The 9,728-nt window shown below is 34.9% G+C and overlaps 1 long non-coding RNA gene across 5 annotated transcripts in view; it reads right to left on the minus strand.

Annotated features, from left to right (window-relative positions):
• LOC141768069 (uncharacterized) overlaps positions 1–8,172 on the minus strand; it is a 57,047-nt gene extending 48,875 nt beyond the window's left edge. For 2 of the 5 annotated variants that reach the window (XR_012593987.1, XR_012593984.1), the window contains exons 1-3: positions 7,993–8,169; positions 5,790–5,923; positions 5,482–5,585 (exon numbers count right to left, since the gene is read on the minus strand). This is a non-coding gene — a long non-coding RNA (uncharacterized LOC141768069). Of the gene's footprint in view, positions 1–5,481; positions 5,586–5,789; positions 5,924–7,992 lie in introns of all 5 variants that reach the window. The other 3 variants (XR_012593985.1, XR_012593986.1, XR_012593983.1) reach the window with 3 other exon arrangements.
• Positions 8,173–9,728: the final 1,556 nt, after the last annotated feature.

Here is a 9,728-nt window from a genome sequence, read left to right on the forward strand (position 1 = left end):
TTTAAGTGAGTGCGTAATCAACATGAATGACACTCGACCCGCACTTATCCTAATACCACTGTGAAGAGGTAATCGGAACAAAGTGTATCCCACAATTCATCACAGTCTGCTGCAACACATCCGTCTATTTCTGGCAGTAATTTGTTGTTTGTGGACTAACAATAATCAACACCTCTAACGTTATTGTAACCCGACACATTTCAGAAAGATTCAACACAAAAATGCAATAATTATTATTATGTCGGCAGGGTTATGAAATACAAGACACATGGTGATTGTGAAGGAGGAACAATAAAAGAAGATATCATGTAATGACAAATTAAGCTATTTCTAAATGTATAAACTGCACAGGGTCTCCCAAAGACGAATGTGTCACTCCTAAGAATTAGGAAGTGCATTTTAAATATAATAAATCATTTTAACAGTTAAATTAAAATAATTTTAAATACATACATAGATGGTTATTTCAGTGACTGAGAAATACGCTCCTAAAGATTTTCAGTCAGTTGAAGTAACACCATTCATGTTGGCTTCTTGTTTCTTATGACTATTTATTTGCATTAGCCTGTTTTAACCAATTGTAAATGTAGGTTGTCTAATACATTTAGCTTCAGCAACGTCAGATAAAAAGAATGAGCCGAAACGCACATAAAAAGGGGCAAAAACAGTAAAATAATTCACTGCAGAAACTGGAAGAGTGCAATGTGTGTACGAAGAATATTTTGACATAAGATATCTCATTTGTGTCACTAATTGGCAAAAGTTTATCTCCCATGTGCACATGTCCAACTACATGTGTTATCTTAAGGTGTTTACTGACAACACAGCGTTTTATATCTTATACAGTCCCCTTTAAAACAATTGGAACAGCGAGGCCAATTCCTTTATTTTTGCTGTACACTGAAAACATTTGGGTTTGACATCAACAGATGAACATGAGACAAGAGATCAGGATTTCAGCTTCTATTTCCAGGTATTTACATCTGGATCTGTTAAAAAAAACTTAGAAGATAGCATCGTTTGTTTGAACCCAAGTGAGCAAGATTATTGGAACATGTGACTGGCGGGTGTTATTTGTTGCCCAGGTGTGTCCCATTACATTGTTTATTCAAACAATAACTAGCGCTGAAAGTCTATTCTCAGCTTCAGCTTTGGGTTTTGCCTGTGCAGACTGCATTTATATTTAAAAAGAAGGTGTAACCAACATGAAGACTAGAGAGCTGTTTATGGAGAAAAGCAAGCAATTTTGAAGCTGAGAGAAGATGAAAAATCTATCAGAGCCATTGCATCATGACCAAAGATTGCTCAATCATTGGTCACGATCAATAATTGAGCAATCATATGACCAATGATTGCACAATCATTGATCGGGAACCAATGATCTTGACCAATGATTGTAATGACTGTACATATGAGCCATTACAACCATTTGGAATGTCCTGAAGAAGAAAGAAACCTACATCAGCATCTAACATAGAACATTTCTTTATGTTAACAATTAAAGGGACTATTAAAAAGAAGATCATATCATATATATATACAAGATATTACAAGAAGAACTAATGGATAACAGCTTGGACATTAAAGAAAAATGGGAACTGGAGATGAACACTACCCCCCTCAGTAACACAATGGAGGGAGAAGGTTAAAGAGGTTTACTAAATGGAAAACATCACTGCAAGGTTACAACTAAGGACGGATGTATTCTTAACTAAGTGGTCCCCAAAATCCAAATTTTTCTTAATTGATGTGAACTAAATGAATATATCACAATCTGGGGATTTTTCATTTTTTAGTCTTCTATTCATTTATGTATTTATTTCTCTTGTTTGTGATTTTTTTATCACTGTTTACTTGTTTATACTTATCTTCTCGCCTAGTGTGAGTGTGGGTAGGGATTTTGTTTTTCCTCCCTGTACATCTGTGTATTCTCTGGGCCTATGGATGAAGAGTGCTGCTCATTCCTACTTAGTGGAGCGAGATGTGGGGACATTGTGGGGATGCTTAGGCTCACGGACTGCCTCTTAAGGACACGTGACCCTGCTGTGTTATGTCAAAACATGTGACTGTGCTGTACAACTGTACCTGTTGAAAGGAAATAAAAAGGAACTTCAAAAAAAAAAAAAAAAATTAGAAAGAAAAAGAAGAAAGAAACCACTGGTGTTCTGAGCAACAGACGTCAAGGAAAACATCAGCAGTTGATGACAGAAACATTGTGAGAGCTAGGGATGTTACAAGACCAGAAATCATAAGCTACCAGATGTGGGACTAAGTCATTGTTTTGCAAGTTTGTCGCTCAAGTCCCAAGTCAGGTCTCGAGTCCTAAACAAGCCATGTCATTTTAACAGCAGAGTAACTGGATCCAACTGGTGCTCAGTAACATAACGTTAGTTCCTCATGGTTTTCTCCTGAAACTTGATTGGATGCTGTTGGATTGTTTCAAACAAAGTGGATCTGGGGAGTTAAAGCCGAAGTAGGCGAAATTGGAGCAAATATGATTAAAAATACGCTACATCGTGACAGTAGTTCATGAAACAAGTAACCTGAAAAAAAATCATGTGCCTCTGTGTCCTCCGGTGCTCCTAACGGCATCTTCAGGATTTTACAGACCGCAGGAAAACAAGCAGTAAGAGCTGATCTGAGGTCTGCTGTCCATGAGAGCCGGCTGTCATCACTCGCGAACTCCAATCAAACGGTCAAACTAGGCCGCGCTGATCAAATATGAATCAATAATCTGTTACGTTAATGCCTATTTCTCTCCTCAAATGTTTTCAGAATCATCTCGTAGTGCACGGTTTAGCTGTAAAATGATAAAGTTTGTGACAACGCCGCCATTGTAAAATCTGTTGAAGGAACGCCAAGTTCCGGTCACATGACCAGAGCACAGCCAATAGGAACGCTCTCTCAATGAAATGACCTGTGATTGGCCAAAGTCTCCCGTCACGGGCTAGATTTTCTAAAGCCTGAAAACAGAGCCATGAGGAGGAGCAGGAGTCTAGTTATCTCTCAGAACATTTGAATTACAATATGCTGAAAGGTTATTATGGAATTTTTGCCCAATGATGCCAAAAATATATACTGCCTACTGCCACTTTTAGTGTAATATAATCAAATGCAAGTCCCAATAACATTTACTGGAAATACAGAGTCCAGAGTTCAATAAAAAAAAATAACACCACTTTTCAGAGATTTAGCAATGAGCAACAAAAGATAGAAATTCAGTTTCTTCAGTTCATTTCAGTTTTTTCCCCCACGAGTGAATCCTCTTTTCGAACATAAAGGATCTCTGCATCTCTGGATCTTGCTCCTGCATGGTGCTGTTGTGTGTGTATTGGTGTCAAACTCTGACAGAGAGAGGACAGACGCAGCTGCATTTGGTGCTTGGTGGGTGTTAATTTCCCAGGCATCGTACGGTACCTTCCATAATGTGGAAAAACGAGTACCGTCACGTTTTTCGAATTTTTGCATCGACTTGGTACTCGGTTCCCATGACATCCCTAGTGAGAGCTGTCAAGAAAAACCCTAAAACAGCTGTCAGTGACATCACCAACAACCTGCATAGGGCACAAGTGAAGGAAGCCAGGAATTGGGAATCAAAAAACAAAAGTACAGACGCTACACCAGAAGATCCAAACCACTAATTAGCAATAAAAAGAGGAAGCACAGATTGGAATTTGCCAAAAAAAGTACAGAGATGAGGCTCAAAAGTTGTGGGACAAAGTTTTATGGACTGATGAGACAAAGATTAACCCTTACCAAAGTGATGGAAAGGCTAATGTGTGGAGAAAGAAAGGATCTGCTCATGATCCCAAACACACATCTGTGAAACACGGTGGAGGTCATGTCATGGCTTGGGGCTTGCATGGCTTCTTCTGAAACGGGCTCATTGATGATGTAACACATGATGGCAGCAGCAAGAGGAACTCTGAAGTCTACAGAAACATTTTGTCTGCCAATTTAAAGAAAGATGCAACCAAACTGATCGGGAGATCCTTCATCATGCAGCAAGACAATGACCCAAAACACGCTGCCAAAACAACCAAGGAGTCAATCTCCAGACTTAAACCCATTTGCATTTTACCTGCTAAAGAGGAGACTGAAGAGAGAAACCCCCCCGAAACAAACAACAACTGAAAGAGGCTGTGGGGAAAGCCTGGAAAAGAAGAATGCCAAAGTTTGGTGATGTCAATGGGTCGCAGGCTTGATGCAGTTATTGCTAGCAAAGGATTTTCAACTAAATATTATTCACTTTAATCTATTTTAAGTCTATCTGTTCCTATGCTTTTGCTCACCTAAAAATGTGGTGTTCCGTTACAAACGATGCCATCTTCTACGTTTTTTTTTAACAGATCTAGATGTAAATACCTGGAAATAGAAGCTGAAATCCTGATCTCTTGTCTCATGTTCATCTTTTGATGTCAAACCCAAATGTTTTCAGTGTACAGCAAAAATAAAAGAAATTGGCCTCGTTGTTCCAATGGTTTTGGAGGGGATTGTAAATGTACATGTAGTCGACTACATGGTGTATTATACCGGACTGACGTTTAGGGTTAGGAACAATTGTTTATTGCAAGACCTTAACTATTGACAGCTCTGCAATATCAACAATTAAAACAACATTAAACCCCCTTTATACACCAGGCTGACACTTTAAATCAAACGTCAAAGCCACTATTGAATGTTTAAAATAATAAAAAGCAGCCTAATGTTAAGCTGACCTTCACACAACCTTCTCATTTTCAGATAGAAGTAGCTGCTAGGCATTGAAAAGGTAACACTGAACTCTGACTAACAGCTTGTGCTACAGGATAGTAAACAACACGTGGGAATCTCTCCCAGTTAAACAACACATATTGTATTCATATTTGATGTTCATCATCTTAACTATAGCTCTGGATATTTTGAATTGTTCTGAATTTGTGGTCCTTACAAACTCAAGAGGGTTGAAAAACGGTGAAATGAGCACTTGGCGTCCAATTAACATACCTGATAGTCTGGCACCGTCTGGTGGCGTAAAGATAAACTGCATGAGAAAAGTTTGAATTGATACACATAAATACATGTGTGTTTTCTATGTAAAACAATTTAAAAAATACGATTCACTATTCATACTTTGTACCAGTATTTTATTATTTATTAAATGTATTATTATTTTCAATAAACCTGCACTTCTTTTAAACAAAGGCTGACGACTTTTCCGTTTGCTGCTGCTTTTTATTAAATAATTTCTTAAACTGCACTGTAACTTTTAATACTGCATTTTATACCTGTTTTATTCTATTTAGCTTGTTTTTATTTTCTGTTCTCTTGGATTTTTAATTCTTTTTGCACTTTGTTTTGATGCTTTAAATGTTTTATGTAAAGCGCCTTCAGTTGCCTTGTTGCTGCAATGTGCTATAGAAATAAACTTGACACGCCTTGATCTGCACATGGTTACATATGGTTGTTGGCTTTGTTGCAGTGTTTGTAAGTAGGTCCTACCTGTACATGAAGGTTGGTGACCTCGTGTAGTTTCCAGCTGTGCCCACCTCAAGTTGAAGTTGCATTACTCTCTGCCACGGTGTCTTTTACCAGTGAGTTGCTGGCTGCATTTCACAAAACACAAAGAAAAAACAGTTAGGATGATCTGAGCTGAACAGATGCGTGAACAGAGAAAGTTCTTGTGATATAAATGACATTTAGCTCCGGCAACAGTTAAAGTCTCATCACTCCTCAACCAAAACTCACTGAACCCAAGGAAGAAAAAAAAACGTCACTTTAAACAGCCATAACCATAACTTATGTCTTACCTTTGCTGTTTTGGCGGTCAACAGTTGTGTTTGAGGGCACATCAACGCTGCTAATGGCTTCTACAATGTTGAGTCGATTCCAGCCGTCTGTATTCATTTGCATGGCAGGAGCTTTGCACACGGCCTTCCTCCAGCTAGACAGGATAGTAAACAACAAGTGGGACAATAAAACAAATTGTATTAATATTTGGCCCTTACAAACTGAAGTGGGTAGAAAAGGGGGACAGGAGCTGCAGGTGTGAAATAAACATAGATGATACGTTGGCGCCCTCTGGTGGCGTAAATATAAACTGCATGAGAAAAGCTTGAGTTGATACATAGTAAATACATGCACACGTTTCCTATTAAAATGCTATTTTTCACCAGTATTTTATTATTATTATTAATGTTTTAATCTGCACATGGTTACATATGGTTGTTGGCTTTGTTGCAGTGTTTGTAAGTAGGTCCTACCTGTACATGAAGTTAAATATATGATTTGTGAAATGATATAAGATTCCAGTCCTGGTTGATTTAGATTTTCTATTTAAATGAAAATGTTAAGTGAAAGTGCTCTGGTATTCAGCTGACGTAGTATAAAGAGCGAGAAAGTCCACATAGGGAGGAGGACGGGGTGGATGAACAGTTCAAACAAATACAGGACTTTCACCTAGGAGAGCACTGTTCATGTCCTGTTTGAAACCAAAAGTCAACAACTGATTTATTTAAGTTGATAACTTAACATACGTAGGTATCGTAATTATCCTTGTTTTCAGCCAAACCATGATCTTTTCCTAAACGTAACCAAGTAGTTTTGTTTGAATTCACAATGTTAACCACATTTTTCAAAATGTACTTGATCTGAACATGTATTAGGAGGATTTAAAAAGGTACTATATGTAACTTTCAGAAGAACCTTGTTATTAATGACACCTGTGACTGCTGAACTATAGTTAGCATCCTGACAACCCTCCACGTCATCCGTTAATTCCTGATAATGGACAGCTCGTCTGGCATTATCCCTTGCATAATGTTCTGTAATGTTCCTATATTTTATTTTATTTTTACCATTGGCTCCATGATACTAACTGGCTTACAGTTTGCAAATTACTTTATCAGCTAATGTTATGAAGAAACTAAGCAGATCCAAGCTGACCGACCTTAGCTTAAGCACTCAAGACAGTGTTTTGCCAAGTTAGCTGCATTATGTTGGCACTTTAGGGGAGCTGAAGAGATGCAAGGCACTCGGGAGCACGCATAAACGTCATATTCTTTGGATTCTCCCAGTAAAACAGTCCAAGGTCCTTTACATAGAATAGATCAGTCCACAGGATGTTATAGGTAACCTAAAAGGTCGACGAAGGTCTCAGTTTTTAAGTTATGTTACAAAACTTAAACACATTGGCAATATAAAGCAATTAATACATATAAATTGTTACATATAGTAACTTTAATTAAAGTGGCAATCCTTAAGATTTCAGTCCTGGTTGATTTAAAATTTCTATTTAAGTGAAAACTATGAAATTGTTCTCAGAGTTCAGGAGTCTGGGGTCTTTTTGTTGATACATGAGCTTAAAAATAGAACAAAAAACTTCCATTTCTATGTACTTGAGCCTCAATTTTTCCATTTTGTTTTTTGTTTATATACAATGGAGAAAAACTGTAATAAAAAACAGCCTTTTTGCCCAGTAATGTCACAATGTCTCATTTCCACAACACTGCAAATACATAAAATATTGCAGCACTTTCACCAGTGTGCTCAATCACCATTGTGTTACCTCACTTGGCTATAGATAGCAAATTAAGAGACATTTATTTAAATGAAAATCTAATAACACTTTAAATCCAAAATGTGTCAATTTCTGAATTCGATTTTGTACATACAAATGTGACAGTCAGGGGTTGGATTTGAATGTCAAAGAGTTAAAAGGTTAAAATGAGAAAAGAAAAAAGGTGTCCAGATGGGTCCAAATATCTAATAAATATTTAACAAACAAAATACAAAACAAGGACTTCATGGGCTTTGTAGTTAAAACTGTTGTTTAAATGACATGTTGTGTGACAGAGTGTAGTTAACATTTTTTGTTTTAGTTTATGATAAAAGTAAAGTTAGTTATAGGAGCACTGCATCCTCTTGAACCACCATACAAACAACACCAGATAACATGTTAAACATTTAGCAACATATTCATCCTGGACCCCCACATAATGTGAAGAAACTCACCTAAAAGTTCATGTTAACTAGTTTTACCTGAACGAAACACACTTCCAACACCAAGCAACTCAATGAGCACACAGCAAAGACACCCTAACATTGCATGTGGACATTGTGGTGCTAGTGATTGTGCTAATTAATGCAACAGGTGCTATGGTGAGTACTTGTTTCCCGTCGGTACGTGTTTCCCCGTTACACACATCGGAAGCAACCCTTATCCGTAACCCTAACTGCCGATTGGATACAAACAGGAGGGGACACTATTCGACGGGGTAACAGACTTCACCGTAACACCGGCACAACACGATAATGTCGTTCTTAAAGCTGAGAGACCACAGTTTAAAACGGTTTTACGACCAAAACTCAACCGAAGAAGAAATAAAAATGAACTTCACTTTATACAGCTATAATAAACATGAATTATGTGTTTTACCTTCTGTTGTTGGTCTAAAGTTGTGTTCGCGGCTGCTCCAATAATGTCTCCGTTGTCTTCTTTGAGCCGCCGTTGGAGGAGGTTTCCTTCAACAGGAAAGGATGGTAAACAACACGTTGAACAATAAAATATTAATATTTAATATTTAAATACTCAGGTCAAGTTAGCGACATGTAACTTTAATTATAACCTGTGTTAGCTGCCCTCTAGTGGTGACACCAAGCAACTGCTAAATTAGTCACCATGGCGTCAAAAGCAGACGTTATAACATTCTGTACACACTTCCTGTGAATTCTTTCAAAATAAAGATGTTCAACATACACAGACGTGTGCACACACATAAGACATAAATACACACACAAAAATATACTTATATGTATATTTGTTGTTATTATATCTTATATATTTGTATATTTTATATTTTTATATTTTATATAAATGTATTTTATATATATATTATATTTTATATATATGTATTTATATATATATATTTTATATTTATATATATTTTTTTATATATATTTGCATATTTTATTTATTTGTATATTTTATATATTTGTATATTTAATATTTTATATATTTGTATATTTTAAATATATATATGTATTTTTATATATATATATTTGTATATTTATTTATTTGTATATTTTATATTTTATATATTTGTGTATTTTATATATATATATGTATTTTTATATATATATTTGTTTATTTTGTATATATATATTTGTATATTTTATAATTTATATATTTGTATATTTTAAATATATGTATTTATATATATATATATACATATTATATTTTACATATTTGTATATATATATTTGTATATATTATATTTTAAATATTTGTATATTTTATTTATTTGTATATTTTATATTTTATATATTTGTGTATTTTTATATATATATATGTATTTTTATATATATATTTGTATATTTTTTATATATATATTTGTATATTTTTTGTTTGTATTTGTATATTTTATATATATACATATATATTTATATATATATTTGTATATTTTATATTTTATATATTTGTGTATTTTTTATATATATATGTATTTATATATATATATTTGTATATTTTTTATATATATATATATACATATGTATATTTTATATACATATGTATAGATATATCTATACATATATCTATATATATATAGATTTATGTATTTTTATATATATATTTGTATATCTTTTTGTGTGTATTTATGTCTGTATTTAAAATCACGAGTGTTTGCTGCCCTCTAGTGGTGACAGTAAGGAACTGCTAAATTAGTCAAAATAGCGTCGATGCAGGCATT

Source organism: Sebastes fasciatus, chromosome 5, assembly GCF_043250625.1.
Source record: "Sebastes fasciatus isolate fSebFas1 chromosome 5, fSebFas1.pri, whole genome shotgun sequence".
In the NCBI taxonomy this organism is placed as follows: Eukaryota; Metazoa; Chordata; class Actinopteri; order Perciformes; family Sebastidae; genus Sebastes; species Sebastes fasciatus.